Consider the following 16,055-nt stretch of genomic DNA (forward strand, 5'->3'; position numbering starts at 1 on the left):
ACAGGGAGCTGCTCCCTTTTCTAGAAAGGGTGTATGTCCTGGGGGTGGGGAGAGCTCTATCTCCCCTGGGATGTGTGTAGAGGGGATGTTCTGAAGGAGGAAGTCAGCCTCCTCATCTGGTGATGGGGAGGTTTTTTTGTAAAAAGGGTGAGGACCTCTCTTCTAAATGTTTTGGGAGTAATGTCTCAGAGGGAGCAGCACCTTCTCTTAGGTGGGGGAGAGGATGCTTCTTAGGGGAGATATTTTAGAGGAGCAGCTCTCTCCCTTCTGAAAGAGGTGTGTTTTTGAAGGCAGGGGCCGACCTGTGTGTGGGGAGGGAGGGAGATTTTGTGCGGAAGCCCCTTTCCACCGTGTGGGGTGTGTTTTGTGGGAAGCCCCTTTCCAGGGTGCGTGTGTTTGGGGGGTACCCCTGTGCTGGTGTGTGAGGGTGTCTGGGGGGAACCCCTTTGCTAGCATGTGTAGGAGTGTGGGGGGAGACTCCCCTTTCCCGGGGGCGGGGGTTAGTTGGGGGGCGGGTTACAGCAATCGCTGCAGCAGCGCGTAGTTCTCGCTCTGTCTCTCTCTCTGGCCCGGGCTGCCCGGCGTACCTGGGGCCGGAGGCGGGGCGCTGCCGTGTCTGCCGCAGACACTAGGTGTCGCCCTGGCCCCGCTCGCCCTTGGCCCCTCCTGGGCTCCGGCTGCGCCGCTGTCTCAGCGCGAGTCGCTGCTGCTGTGCTGGGAGCAGGCGGAGGTGTCGCGCCGCAGCCCGAGTCCCTCGCAGTCCCAGCCTCGCCTCGCCTCGCGTCCGGCCCGGCGCCCACAGCCCGCCAGCGCCGCTCCAGCTCCCACCCGGGGCGAGCGGCTCCCTGCCGCGGACCGGCCTGCGGGGGTGCTCAGGGGGCGGCCGCCGGAGCGGGGTCGGGAGCCGCGGAGGCGGCAGCGGCTCGGGGAGCAGCCATGTTGGAGAGGGGAGTAAAGTGACTCTCTCCTGGGGGAGGGGAAGCGGCCGGGACCCCGCAGCGCCTCGGCGGAGGAAGCGGCCCTTGGGGCGGCCGAGCTCGGCTCCCGGAGGCGGCTGCCGCGCTTAGCAGGGGGAGGAGGAAGCGCCTCCCCCGCGGACCAGCGGAGACCCGGCGCTGCTGGTGAGTTGCGGCTGTTCGTGTCTCCTCTCCCCGGGCCCGGGGGGTCCCGCAGCCGGGCTGAGTGCGGGCCCGGCCCGCGGAAGGGGGCAGCCTTGGCCCTGGCTGGGGGTAAAACTGGGCCTGGCGGGAGGGGAAGGTGCTGGGCCCGGGGCAGAGGGGCGGGCGGGCGAGGGGCTGTCAGAGCAGCGCCGGGGGTGCCAAGGTGCCTACGTGGCTCTGGTCCCCGGGAGTGACCCCCGTGGGGTGGCGGTGGGGGGCTGGCAGGGCTGACGGGAAGGGGGTCGGGGTTCCCAGCGCGCAGCCCCCGGCCCTTGCGCCCATCCTGCGTTTCCGGGCTGTGTCTGGAGCCGAGCAGGCAAGCGGCAGCCCGCGGGGGCAGCACGAATAGGTCCCGGCGGCGGCGGCGGTGGTAGTCGCCTGGCTCCCCCCTGAAGGTGATGCGAAGACGTTGACTAGGGCAGTAAGAGCGCAGCAGGAGCCTCCTCTGGTGTGTGCGTGGGGTGCGGAGGAAAGGGAAGGGTGAGTGCTGCTGTCGCTGCTGCTAAACCATTTTGAAAATTAAAGGCACAAGCAAGTTAGGCCTAAAGGAAAAGTTGATTGTTGCCGTGAATGCCTCGTTCAGTGTCTCTGATCTCAATTTTATGCATAAGCTCTCTCTTCTCCCCCCCCCTGAAAGATGTTTCTCTCTTCCTGACAGCTCTTCTCCTCCAACCCCCACACGTATGACACATGCACTCACATTGCAGGGTTTTTCTCCTTGTTATTTTCTCCTTGACTAAACAGTGTTTTTGCCCTAAGCTTTGGGAAAGGTTTCCAAATGACAGGATATATGAACACTTATGGACCCTGAACGGCTGTGAAAACTCTCTCTCTCCCCCTCCTCCCTGGGATCTGTAATATCATAGATACAGCCTGAGCAAAATAGTTCTTCTCCCACCAGAAAGGGGGAAACTACTGAGCATGAATCACATCTTGTATTTGTGGAAAGTCATCACACTTTATATAATGGAATTCACAGAAATGGATTAGCTGCTTTTCAAACAGTGTTTTGCTGGCCTTGATCCCTTTTATCTTTTCTCTGTGCAACAATTTTGATTGCTAGAGAGAATTTAAAAGTTGTTCTGAATTTGGTACTGTCCTTGGCACCTTGTGTATGATAGTTAACAATATTGCCAGTGTTGAGGAAAATCAAGCAGAGGCATATCATAGCTGAGGCCAAATAATTCCTTTCAGAAACTCTATATGCTTCTCTCCTTTCTCCTCCTCCCCCCATTCAAGGGTACAAAGCTAAAAAACAAACAAAAACCCAACCCTTCAGCCACCTTCCTTGTAATCACCCCGGTTTGGAAATGCGTTGGGGGTGATAAATGCTCATGTTGTGTTTTTTATTATTATTTTTATTTTTTTATAAATTGCACTCATTTGAGTTGGAGAGCTACTTGCTCTGAAATGGAAGGTTAAGAGCTTGGATGCTTTCGGGCAGATTAAAACATTTATGGAAACTGGGACTTGGTATTAAATTTGGATTTATTTTTATATAAATATAGTTCAGAAAGTAAAGCAGATGTGGTGTTGTACGCATTAAAGAAATTAGATAAATTGAGATGTTTTATTGACTTCCTATGTTCTGAATTTGTGATCCATCTGCATACTTCTGCTAGTGACTGGAGACAAGCTGTTTTCCCTAATTAACATTAAAAATAACAAATATAACTTTAAGTATTGAACTAAGGCTCTTTTAAAAAAATATTTTTACTTGAAAGGACAACTTGAAGTTAGATGAATGCAGTATATAGAAGTATCTATCACATTAAGCTGGTAAAAGGTCATTAAGCTTTCAGACCCCATAACATACTTTTTATTTTGATGCAGCTATTTCGATAACATTGGCTTTTACAATACAGACTGTGGATTATGAGATCTTCAATAAGGAGAACATGATATTTAGGCCCCTATCCTGCATGCTATTCTGCATGTACCACCTGCAGAAAGCCCCACAATAGTCAGTGAGGCTCTGCTTGGATACAGAGGTATGTCCACATGGAGCAGCTTGCAGAACTGGACAAAATCATGAGTAGAAAGTTGAGGATTAGTTTAATCTGTTTTGTGAGTGGATGGTGTAGTGTCTTCGCTGATCGTTTATTAAGTAAAACACTAGATACATTCAGTTTGCTAGTAATAAGCAAGTATTTTCAAAATATTCGGAAGTATTCCATTTATAGTTCACAAACTAGCTGGGATTGATAACAGGTGAGAACAGAACTGCTTTGTTTTCTTACCCATCCTTGCTTTATTTCTCCATAAATCTTATGAGTCTGAAAAAACATGCTTGCTGGATAGTCTGAATATTAAGAGTTAGTAATCTGTGTGGCTGTATTATTGAAAAAAGGTGATACTTTTAGAGTAGAATTTTGCAGAATTTTTTAAAATGGATTATCAAAATTTTAATTCCTGCTCATTTCTTAAATCACTGTCTGCTGCTAAAAGGAAGAAACAAGGCTTTTAGTGTAGTGTTTTAATGTATTCATATCTATTCCAACTAGTCTAAATACATTACACTGAACCTAATTTTATTAAAACTGTCCAACCTGAAAAGTACCTTTCTTTTTAAGATGGAAAAATAAAGGATTTATTCAGAAAAGGGTATCCTGGAGAAGGATTCAATGGATTCATTATATTAAGTTCTGTTATACAAATACTTTTTTTCTTGTTTTCGCATTTTGGTGAGAACATTGGAAACCATGGGAATTTCACATACTTTTCAGGTTTTACTCAAGAACAGCTAAACAATTCTTTAAAAAAGCATATGGCTAGAATCTTCTCTGCTGAATTTTTAGTTCAAATGCAGTTTTAAAATAGACAATATAATGTCCAAAACCCAAGCTCTATCATGGAAATACTGTTCCTAGCTTAAATATTGAGTTACTGAATCATGGTAAACGTGTTTGTACTATAAATCATTACAAATATTTACTTTCATTTGTCCTAATTATAATTCTCTATCGTCTTCTCCACATCAGATAACTTTCTGGACACATGTTGATGAAGGGTGAGATATACTTAAAGTAGAATCTAAAGTGCTTGGTTGTATGCTTTTTATACACACCTTTCCACCATAAACTCTTGCTATGCAATTAGGGACAATTGGGCATCACTCAGTGACATTTAAGTGTTTCTGTTAAAGCCGCTAGAGCATTTAAATATGTTGTAAAAAATTGCTCTATCTAAAAACATGGTATAAAATGCATTTGGCCAAGAAGTTCCAGGAACTTAATGAAATATGTTTGTGTTCCTGTTTGCTGCTTGCCTGTGAGGTGAGCTTTGATGCGCCATTGGCCAAAACTTCACATTTACAAGAGAAACTATAAATAATCCTCTGTACTTAAATCAATACACATCTGTCATCTTGACTAAACTGCCTGAATAATAGCTCTAGCAGTTGTTAGTTTCCCCTTCTCCTGTTAATGGAGGTGTTAACTTCAAAGCTCAGTTGAAACCACTTACATGAGAGAACTTCTAAACAACAATCTAAGCCCAAAACATTCTTGGTTCATGATATTTAGTTATTGATGTTGACTCCTGCAGTGAGGGAGGAGGGGAGGCCATAATTAGACTCAGTCTGTTAATTCGGGTGCACACAAATCCAAAAATGAATTTCAGCTTCTATTCTTTAATCTAGGTGAAACAGGAATGTATCTTTTCTCAAAGCATAGTTTAGCCAGTTTGCCTCAAAATAACCTTGATTAGTGGTTCAGTTTGTAGTTTTTTGCAGAGTGTAGTTTCCAAGAGTGCAGATTCCAAGTGACTACTGAAAACTGATAAATAAATGTTAGTTGCTTAATGGAGGCAGACTGAAGAAAGGAGATTGCCTCATAAAGGTGATTTCAAAAACAGATTGCACTGCACTTGTCTTTTACCCCCTTGTATATATTTATACTTCCACTTAGCTTTATGGGAAAGCATTACTATTATTGGAGCAAAGTGTGAAGTCCTTCAAGAATACAGATGCATTTTTAGAATTAGGACCAGACAGACTTAGATATTTATAGAATTTAAGGCCAGAAGGATCCACTAGATCATCTAGTCTGACCTCCAGTGTATCGCAGGCCATCAATACCACCCAGCATCCGCACACTAAACCCAACAACCAAAATTAGACCAAAGTATTACAGCACACAGGAGACTAGATTATTATGTGCCAAAGGCAGTGAATAAGAAAGACCGCGGTGCACTGATTCTCCTAGTCAGTCTGGAAGCATAAATATGTTGTTTATATGGAATTATGAAAACTAGAGATGCAAAAGACCAATTAGGTCATTTAATCATCCACCTGCCAATGCAGAAATCTTGCAGTATGTTTTCCATTATGTTGGCCAGTCCCATTATGATGAGCTTAAGTGACAGGTCTCTGCCACTTCCTTGGAGATGATTCAGTACTAAGATCCTGTCAGTATTGGAGACAGAACCATATCAACACAAAGTTCTCTGCCACATTTAGGGGTATGTGTTCTAACACAATTTTTTAAAAAGTGATTAGAAAATTTAGTTCAATATGGAACAGTATATTAACATAGGTCTTGACAAATAACAAAGGATCTGAGGAAAGTTTAGAAACTCTGTGTGTGGCTTGGTCAAGCAACACCTGGGCCTGAGGCAGGGGAAGAAAAGGAGAAATGATTGTCTAACTACCATAATCTGAAAAGTGAAAATACCAATTATGAATGGGAGTGTGATCAGGCATAATGGAATGGAATGATGCAAGGGGAATACTTGCAGAACATTTGGGAAGTTTCTAAATAAAATTATTTTGGGGCCTTTCTAAAAAACAGAATTATGCCTCAGCCTGGGTCTTTGTGTTATAACTTCTTTATTGCCAATGGATAAAAAACATTGTACTTTAACCATATTGAGGGAACAGGCTGGTCTTGATTTGTTCTTTTTTAGAAAGATATTTGGCTTTATCAGTTATGAAATAGTTTTTTTTGTTTTTGTTTTACAAGAGAAATACAAAAACGAATGCAATGAACAGAACAGTTAAATACAATTATTGATATTCTGATAAAGGAATTCTAGCATACAAGTCTATTGTTTTATACTTTTATCTTCTCCTCTTTCTACTGTAAGTAGGTCTTAATAGATGTTGCAGTTAGGAGCTTTTTTTTCTTACGTTCTCCCTTTGCTTTACTTTTAATCCACAGTTTTCAATTATACTCCCACCCACAGCCCCTGTTGGTGTTTTCAAATACTGGTAGAGCAGTTACAATCTCTTTTCACCTTCTCCTCACCTAGTTGATGTATGGTGGTTATAAACAGATGTAGGCCCTGATCCTGTATTTACATATGTTCTTAATATCAATGAGAATAGTTACATGGTTAAAATAACGTATGTGTAATATCATGGCCTTTGCTTCTCAGGGATTTTATAGATTAGGGAAATTTGCAGCGTGTCACTACACTGAAGTTGTTACTACACTGTAAATTTCCATAATCTAGACAGTATTTCTTCAGAAACTAATTTCTCCAAGCATTTTGTTACTCTTTTCTGAATTCTGTTTGATTTATCTTTCTGATATTGCCATGCCCTCATCCGTTTGTTTTTTATTTAGCTTTAAACAACAAACATGTCTATACAATAATCTTTAGGAACCTTAAAAACTAGTGAAGTGTATGATAAATGGGTAGCCAGGTTGGTTTCTGCTACAGACCACCAAATCGCACTAAGGAACAGGATGACCAGCTCCTTAATTAGCTATATATAATGTGTAAGAAAAAAGGTTGCTATATGATGGGGGATTTCAATCTGAATGACATATGTTGAAGGTCTTATTCATCTTGCCAGTACCAAATCATCCTTAGAGTTGCTAAAAAGTATAGATAAGTTTTCTAACTTAAAAAAATGTTGCATCCAACACAGGGGTATTGTATGTTAGACCTTATTCTGGCTGATAAAGAGAAATGGATCACAGAACTAAAAGTTAGTGGTTGCTTAGGTGCAAGTGATCATGATTTGATTACATTTGTCATAAGCAAACGAAATCAAGTCCAGACCAGTAATATATCTACATAGTGCTTTAAAGATGCCACAAAGATTTCACAAAGCTAAAAACAACTATTAACCAAATCGAGTGGGAGAAAAAACTTAAACAGGAAAATGTGAATGGTAATTGGGCACTGTTTAAGAACATTTTATTAGCAGCCCAAAATGCCACAATTTAAAGAGAAGACTGCACTGGTTAAGAAAACAGCCTGGCATAGAGTAGAAATGAAGGCAGCTATATTTTATATATATAAAAGCAAATAGAAATAAAGGTACATTGATAGCAATGAATAATTAATTAGAAGGTAGAAATTGAAAAGAATTGATTAAGGAAACAAAAAGACATAAGGACCTGGAAGAAAATACAGATTCATTACTGACCAAGTTTACAGATGAGACAGAGATTGGGAAAGTTGTGAATAATGAAGAGGACAAGTCAACTGATATCAAATGATCCAGATTGCTTTGTAAGCAGGGCACAAACAAGCAATATGCTTTCCATTATGTCCAAATATAAAGAAATACATCTAGATGCAGAAATTGGAGGCCATACTTAAAGATCGTGATCCTTGGACGTATAAACAGGAATATTGATTAACAGAAGAGAGATTAAATTATTTATATATTTGGCAGTGGTATGACCACTACTGGAATTTTGTAACTGGTTCTGGTGTCCACAAGTCAGAAAGGATGTTGAAAAATTGTAGCTGCTTTAGAGAAAAGCCAAGAGGATGATTAAAGGATTGAAAAAAATTCCCGATGATGAAAGATGTAATGAGTTCATCTTATTTAGTTTATCAAAAAGAAGGTTAAAGGGTGACTTATCTCTGTAAGCACCTAAATGGGGAATAGTAATTTGATAATAGATGGATCTTCAGTCTAGCATAAAAAGATATTACAAGATCCAATGGTTGGAAATTGAAGCTAGACAAATTTAGACTAGAAATAAAGTGCAACTTTTTAACAGTGGGGATAATTAACCATTGGAACAATTTACCGAGGGTTATGGTGGATTCTCAATCACTTTGGAAATTTTTTAATGAAGATTATCTCTTTTTCTAAAAGATATGCTCTAGTTCAAACAGCAATTAACTGTGGGAAGTTCTATGGCCTATGTTATGCAGAAGGTCAGTTTAGATTGTCTCTGGTCCTTTCTATCTTCATAATCTGTGGAAAAATAACATAACTACCAAGAAACATAAAATACTTGTATTCTGGTCATACATTAACTCAGTAGCTAGTAAATCAAAGCAACAGTAAAACCCCTTTCACCCTCACCTTTGGCAACAGACCTTCAGCATTACCCCCTTCTCCCAGCCTGCTTTCCCCTGTCTCTCCTCTCCCCCCAAAACAAACAAACCAAAAACCCAACCCCTCTTAAATGGCTTTTGCAGCATGCCTGGAAGGTTATCACATTTGTCTTATTTTGGATGAAAGAAGAGAATAAGTTCCAGGTTGGGCTCTTGCAGAGAATACCTACCTACTTTAACTGCTGTTTTGCTATGCCTTAGAGAGGAGCATTCTCTCTCTGGTCTGTGATGGGATACTGCTTATGCAGTCAACATTGTATTGGCTTTTTTTTGTTTGACATCACGTTGCAAGATCACATCTAAATTCTGTCAATCATCACAATCATTAATTTCCAATTAATTTCCTCCCATGCTTTTTTCCTCCTCTTATATGTTAAATAATATTTTCCCATGTTGAATTTAATTTTATTTCCTGCTCAGATTTCTAACCTCTTGAAGTTCTTTTGCAAACTTTCTCTGTCCACACTTGCATTCAACACCTCTTAATTAAATATTATGTAAATCTACATAAATGTTTTTGTAAGCAAGAGGGATTCCAGCCCTTCTTCAAAATAAATCCACACAAGCTTTGTAGGGTTAGAATTTACCCCCTAATCTTAGCAGGAGAGAGCAGAAAATGACATCCTCCCTTCCTAAGACAGGCATTTGATGTGGAATGGGGACAAACAACCCTTCTCCCCAAAAAGGTGCGTGTACTGCTTTTGGGTAGGGATGGAGGAAAGTTAGTGACGTGGGAACAGAAGTGTCGTCTGTTGCCTGTATAATTTAATGGGCAGATCCTCAGTTGGTGTAAATTAAAGTCAGTTGAAGACTCACAGTTCAGCATAATTACATCTGTATTTCCTTTCAGTGGTTCAGCAAGGGCACCCAATCTCAGCTTCCAGCTTCCCAGCTATTGCCTTTCTGAGTAGAGACTTGTGTGTGTCTCCCTTCAGACTGGTGTTTCCAGACCACACAGTTCCTTGCATTCACTGTGTATTTCCCAGCATAGATAGGTTGCCCAAGGACACCTGCTTGCTTTCTCCTCAGAGATGGTTAACAGGTGTAATCATTACAGTGATAAGGTACCACACAGCACTTCTGAGGCAAGTCTACTTTATTCATTATAGAAAAAACATAAAACAATAAATAACCTACATGCATGCTAATAAGCTCACCAGAATTAACCCCAACGCTTACATGGATTCTGTCAGGAGCAGTCCTTCAACTCTCCACCTAAGAGGATTCCTTTGTGGTCACAAGTTCATCACAGCTCTAGCTTAGAACAAGCACCCAGTCCTTCTACCCTACCCTTAGTGGACTAGGGATCCTGTTAGTTTGCTGGATCAGGAAAAAGGCCACGAGCAAGTTTAAAAACAGGCTCTTTAGCCAAAAACCCTTTCTTTGTCTTTTGGTCTCTGGAGAATTCAGTTTGATCCAGTTTTTGCATGCCTCTCCATGGGGGTGACTTCAAAGGGTTGATAATGAAGTACATTAGCATCCCCCTTCCCTACTAAAGAAGATACATACAGTGCCACAACTCGTACACAATTACATTTTTAATACAATGTACCCCAAAGGTGTTAACTCTAATTCAATAAGGTCTAACTTAATTCAGTACAGTTCATTTGGATATTGCAGGAAATTGTTAGCCTGTCACAAAGACAATTTACACCTACTGAAGGCATGCCCCCAGCTGTCCATACTGATAGTGTTTCTCTGTCCCACAGCTCTCTTGCTCTTCAGCAGCTGTCCTTTCTGCTCCTGTCTTTTCCAGGAGTCCTACATAGTCTATTAAGTTTGGGAGGGATTTTTCTAAAGCTCCCTCATAGCAGCTACAGGCCTCCTGTTGATGCAGTATATTCTGCCTCCAAAGATTTAAAAACCTATAACTGAGACTTGTTCTATTATTTTTTAAAAACAAAGTGAAAGTATGGGACACAGCAACCTTTCAAGGCTCAGGATGCCTTCGGTATGTTTTGAACTTAGATAACTTCACTGGGCTGAGTGCCTGCACGTTTCCTCTGGTTGGGTGTGAATGGGGTTTGCAGAATGAGTTTGGTAAAAACAGTAGTATGAAAATACCTTGTAAGTTTGTTACTAAAATAAAAGACAATTTCCTAAATAGTTGTTGATGTAAAATTTAATGCGTAACTCTAAGGAGTTAAAGGTATTTTAGTAATCTAAAATATATTAGTACAGTTATAAATGAAGTCATGGTATAACATAATTAAACCATTCAAAATGTTCAAGAACTAAATGGTACTATTTTGCTTGTTCTCAGTTTCACTTAGCAAAGCTCTGGTGTAGAGCTCATATCTACATAAAACACACACCTTTTAACAAATGTTTTGATATGCTTTAGTTGTGCAATCTGGGTATGTCTACTGTGACATTACTCAGAGTATAATTTGGACTGATGAACAGCTGTGTCTCTTGAGTTCTCCAGCCTGGGGTGCCTTTTACAGTACTTTGCTATGAGAGTTACCATTCCTGGTCTGCTCTCACACAGTCTCCAGCATGTAAGTTACTCCCAGTTATATTGTAGGAGTGCAGCAAATTCACAGTTCCAGACTTTCCCCAGAAATGTACGTTATGTACTGCCCAGCTCTCTCCTGGACAATACAAGCTCATTTAAAGTGTGTCATTTCATTAACAGAAAATTATGTGCACAAGTCCTGTTATTCCCAAATGCAGCTTTCAAAACACTTTGATCCAAACACACTGGTTTAGATAAAACAAACTTATTAACGACAGAAAGATAGATTTTTAGTTGGCTACAAGTAATGAGGCGTAAAAGTCAACATTGGTTACAACGAAATAAAAGTGAAACGTAACTAATGCCTAATTTAAGAAGCCAAGTGGATTTCAAACAAAGGTCTCTCTCACCACATGTTTTAGCAGTCTTACTGGCTGAATGTCTTCCAGTCCAATGCTGCTTCCTTTGTTCTTCAAGTGTTGGGGAAGCTGTGGGAAGAGAGAAAGGGAGAGGGTAATTTGGGGCATCTGCTCTCCTTCCTTTTTTGAGAATCATCTCCAGCTGAGGTTCAGGAGACAGAAAGTCTGTGTGGATGGGAACCCCAAACTGTTTCTTTGTCAAGATGTAGATTTTTCACTCACACCCTCTTTCCTGACAAAGAATGGCCACTTAATCAGATGATGGTCCATTTGATCTTGTTGACCCCTGCCTAAGGCGTAGGTTAGCCTTTTGTCTCTGGGGAACTGGTTTGTGACTGCTCACCAGACTTGGAACATATCTTAGTAATATCCTACAGAAGAATCTTATAACTTTATGTGCAATGTTGCCAGACATATTTTACCAGGACAATAATGATCAGCAAATGAGGAGTTTTCAAATGATACCTCACAGGGCATACTTTGTACAAAATGTATAATAGTCCTGTAAAAGGAGTGAACATGGGGTGCAGACTGTTGCAGTCTATACAACCCATGGCGGTGAGCCTCCCAGCCCAGATCAACAGACTTGGGCCTGTGGGGCTCATGCTAGTCTTCTAAAAATAGGTGTGTAACGCATGCTTTGAAGTTGCAGCTCAAGCGCTGAAGCCAGCCCCTCTCCATAGGCTTCAGGGCCTGTGCTCCAGCCTGAGCCATGACTTCAAAGTACTGTCTACTCAGCTATTTTTAGAGCAGTCGCGTGAGCCCCGCAAGCCCAAGTCTGTTGACCCTGTCTTGGAGGCTTGCTGTTGTAAGCTGTGTAGATGTACACTATGACATGACTTTTAGTTCTTAATAGAACTTTCATTGGTTAGAAGTTCCTTGCATATAACTGAATATACATGTATATTGTGTATATAAATATATGGGAGGAGGAGAATCCGTTTTGAAATTATAAAGTCCATTTGATTGTTAACTTACCACTATCAGACTCTTAAATTTAATTTACCTATATACCAAAGTGAAGCTGAATCCTTAATTTAAAATTCATAAATAAAAATCATAAACATGCTGCCAAGCCCTACAGAAAAGGTGGTGGTTATACATCTTGAACTGGAAAAAATTATCAACCAAATCCTCATATGTCCTTAGTTTATGGCATTGTAAGAATAAATACTCCTGTGGGAATTCTGTGACACTGCATGCATGCAGAATTCATGTCCTCGGCAGATTTCTTCGCTTCTTCACAGAAAAATGACTTCTGATGGGGAAACAGGGAAGCTGCAAGAGCAGTCACATGCCCTGCCCCAGCAACCCAGATACGGCATTTTGGGTGTCTGGGGCAGCCGGCGGAGAGGTAAATGACTGCGGAGCTAAGAATGCCCCAACCAGTGACTCCTACTCTGTGCCAAGCTCAACTGCTAGTCCTGCTGTACCTGGGGGAGTATGGGACTTCCTTTTTACCTGCAAGGAGCAGCTGAGGCTTCACCTCCAGAAACCTCTCCCAGATACAAGAAGCTCCACAACCCCTCCCCTCCGCTTCCTGCCTCCATCACTACTCAGCTGTGAGGGGGAGGGGTCACTGTTCAGGGAGCTACTCCCCCGTCTGCCCAACCCTTGTGCATCTGGACCCATCCATACTCAGAACCCTGCCGAGTCTCACCCCACTTCTGCTCCCAGAACTTCACACTGAGCCCCACACACCAGAACTCCCACACCCTGTACCTAGACCACCCCGATGATCCCCCTATACCCAGACCCCTACCCCACTAAGCCCTCTCCCCCAGCACCTGAATGCCCCTGATGAGCCCCACACACTGAGACCCCCCCTTTCTGCCCCACACCTGGACCCCCCCGTTGAGGCACAACCACCTTTCCCTGGACCCCCTTGCAGAGTCCTATCCCCCCCTCACCGAGCTGCTTGCACCCAGATTGCTCCACACAGAACCCTGTCGTCCCACACCTAGATTCCTCTTCCACCACTAAGCCTCTCCACACTTGGATCCTGCTAGGCTAAGCCTACCTGCCTCACATCTGGATCGGGGGCTAGGATTGGGCATGTGCACGAGGATCTGTCCCTCTCGCTTGCTATCTTGGTACACCTGGCATGGAGGAGCAGGATGCTGGAGTGTTTCTGTGGCAGGCCCTGGTCTTATGCTGTGTCAGGGTCGGATGCAGCCTCACCGCTGAATCCATGTCTTTGGGGGACGAGGGATGGGGGGAAGAGGGGCATGACTGCAGGGTGATCTCCCACCTCTATGCCGCCAGAGGCCTGTATCCCCACTGCCAGCTGGAGCATCCACATTTATTTATTGACAAATAGAATATGCAGAATTTTAAAATTTAGAATTATGTGCTGAAGTTTTAGGCACAGAATTCCCTCAGAAGCCATGACCAATTTATTTACTCCTGTCTGTGTCATGCTCTAGTTGCAGCAAACAGTAATATGGTATTTAAATTGAATAGGAGGGAAGTCTTTCTCAAATACTATACAAAATTTAAAGATTTAATTTATCATAAATCTTTAAATCATTTTTATCTTAAACAGTGAAATAATTTCTTTTTTTATACATTTGTAGGGTTTTTAGAGTAAATGCACAGCAGATTAGCTGGTATAATGTAGTCTCCCCCTTCTCTCCTTCAGTTCCATCCCAGGAAGTGGGAACTCAAGCCTATCCCCTATTCCATCTGTGCCAAGGTTTTAGTTCTGTACCTGTGTGGATGAGACCAAACTGTATTATAACTGGGTTTTAAAGCAATTGGACTTTGTTTGATAGTTCTAATCTATATTTAAACAACCATTCTTGGAACCATATTTAAAACACTTTCTATTACTTGAGTAGAAGCCCAGTCTAAATGGTACTCCAGTCACAGGACTTGCCTCTGGGGTCTGAAGCGAGTCAGACTAGAAGTAAGGTTTTAAAGTATCTGAATTATTTTGAAAAACAAGCATTTCCAATCTTGAAATAAATCTTGTATAAAGCCTATGTTACACTATCTTTTTTTGAATTTTTATTGGGTTTTGGAATTTTTCTGTTTATAAATATAGCAATCAGTCTTTCTCTAATAACATCACTAGAGGAGTAAACAGACCATAGTTAGATTTGTTTAATTATAAATCTCATGGAAAGATGGAAGGGTAAGTAGGCTATATAGTTGTATTGAATATGAAGAACAAAGGTGTTCACTATGTGCTAAATATATCCAGAATATCTTTGCTGTTTTAAAGTCCATTAAAGATGAGTAATAATATGGCAGTTTAGATTCTTGTTTTGATCCTAAGTGAGAGAGAATATGGAAAGTACTTGTTGATCATTCGAATTATGGTAATTAAATTGATCTAGGTGTAACTTTTTTTGAACTTACATCTGTTTACCTGAAGTGAACTGAGATTTAAACATTGCTGGCAAACGGTATCATGTAATTATTTAAGCGAGTTAATATAGTACTTATGCAAAATACTAGAATGACAGCCTTTAAACTGAAATCCATTGTCCAAGAACAGGTGCTGTATGTATATATACAGTAGTTGGGCTAGGCTCCTTCCCTCCGTATGGTGTCTATCAAATGTGACTTAACCCAGTCCTTCTGGGGCCATCTTCTGGCAGTTAATGTTCAGCTTGACTCTTTGGTGTCCTGGTTGATATTTCCAATTGTGGTGATGATTCTTGTGAGTCGTGTACATAACTCTTACCAACTGTAAACTGAAGTGAAACTCTCAGTTTATGTTCACATAGGCCTCTTAGCAGTTGTCAGATGGCAACTGTTTTGGCCATGAGCCCTGAAAGATTAGCCTCTTAAAATACTTTGTTTCCATATTTCAAAAGTCTGTTTTGAAAGTCTATTGTTTTGAATGTATTCTATTCAAATCTATTGTTGTGCACACTTAAATTTTTAAATATACTGCACATTTTATGGTTTACTTGGAGGATTTAGTTGTATTGGCTTTATTGCTCAAACTAATAAACATCAACATTTAGGACCTTAGTATGTAATGGTGGATATTAGCTTTGTCATGTCATCAGTTATTAATCACTCCTGAGCCATGAAATCCTGCAAAAGATTTGGCCAAAATTATTTAGTTATATAAGAAAATTGGAGAAATAAATGATAAAATTATGCTGAATAGAAGATAAACCTATATTACATATGCATAGATTAAAATGAGAATATTATAGATGCATTTTTTTCCTGTCTCCCCTTTTTTACTTTTTGCTTTCTCTCTCATTTAAACCCAATCAAATAAAAAATTGCTATAAAAAGAACAAGTATATGTATGCACACACACGTGCATGCAGAGAAAACTCATTAACTAAGAAACCAGCTTGGCCAGTTAGACAACTTTCAAGAAACTGAATAATTTGAAGTGTAGGTCTGGAGATTTGTATTTGTAAGCTTTATTTGTATTTGAGCCTTCTAATTCTTACCAATTTTTCTTGTAAATTAATTATAGGTATTAAGATGGAGTGGAGGCTTTGGCCCATAGTTGTTAAAAAGAGGCGATCAAGCAAGGGCCCAATTCTGCAAAGATTTATGCACATGCTTCATTTTAAGCACATAGATATATATTTGCAGTATTGGAGCATAAGAAGGGATATTATTGAGGTGTGTAAAACTCTGTAAGCGCTAAGGAAGCTGAATGTTACAAACCTGTCTTTGAAAAGTAATAATATCTAAAAGTTCACATGAGCTGAAACTGAGAAAACCAGGTAG

General features: G+C 41.2%; 1 protein-coding gene across 2 annotated transcripts in view; it reads left to right on the forward strand.

The window, feature by feature from the left end:
- The first annotated feature begins 648 nt into the window (after positions 1 to 648).
- Positions 649 to 16,055, forward strand: part of CDK17 (cyclin dependent kinase 17) — a 188,281-nt gene continuing 172,874 nt past the window's right edge. Inside the window, exon 1 of one of the 2 annotated variants that reach the window (XM_067559770.1) lies at positions 649 to 1,121. The gene's annotated coding sequence lies outside the window, so the exon portion shown is untranslated. Of the gene's footprint in view, positions 1,122 to 1,591; positions 1,641 to 16,055 lie in introns of those variants that run through there. The other variant, XM_067559771.1, reaches the window with a different exon arrangement.

The sequence above is a fragment of the Emydura macquarii genome, unplaced genomic scaffold (assembly GCF_026122565.2).
Source record: "Emydura macquarii macquarii isolate MOO-44397 ecotype Brisbane River unplaced genomic scaffold, CSIRO-AGI_Emac_v2 contig_2205, whole genome shotgun sequence".
Taxonomy (NCBI): Eukaryota; Metazoa; Chordata; order Testudines; family Chelidae; genus Emydura; species Emydura macquarii.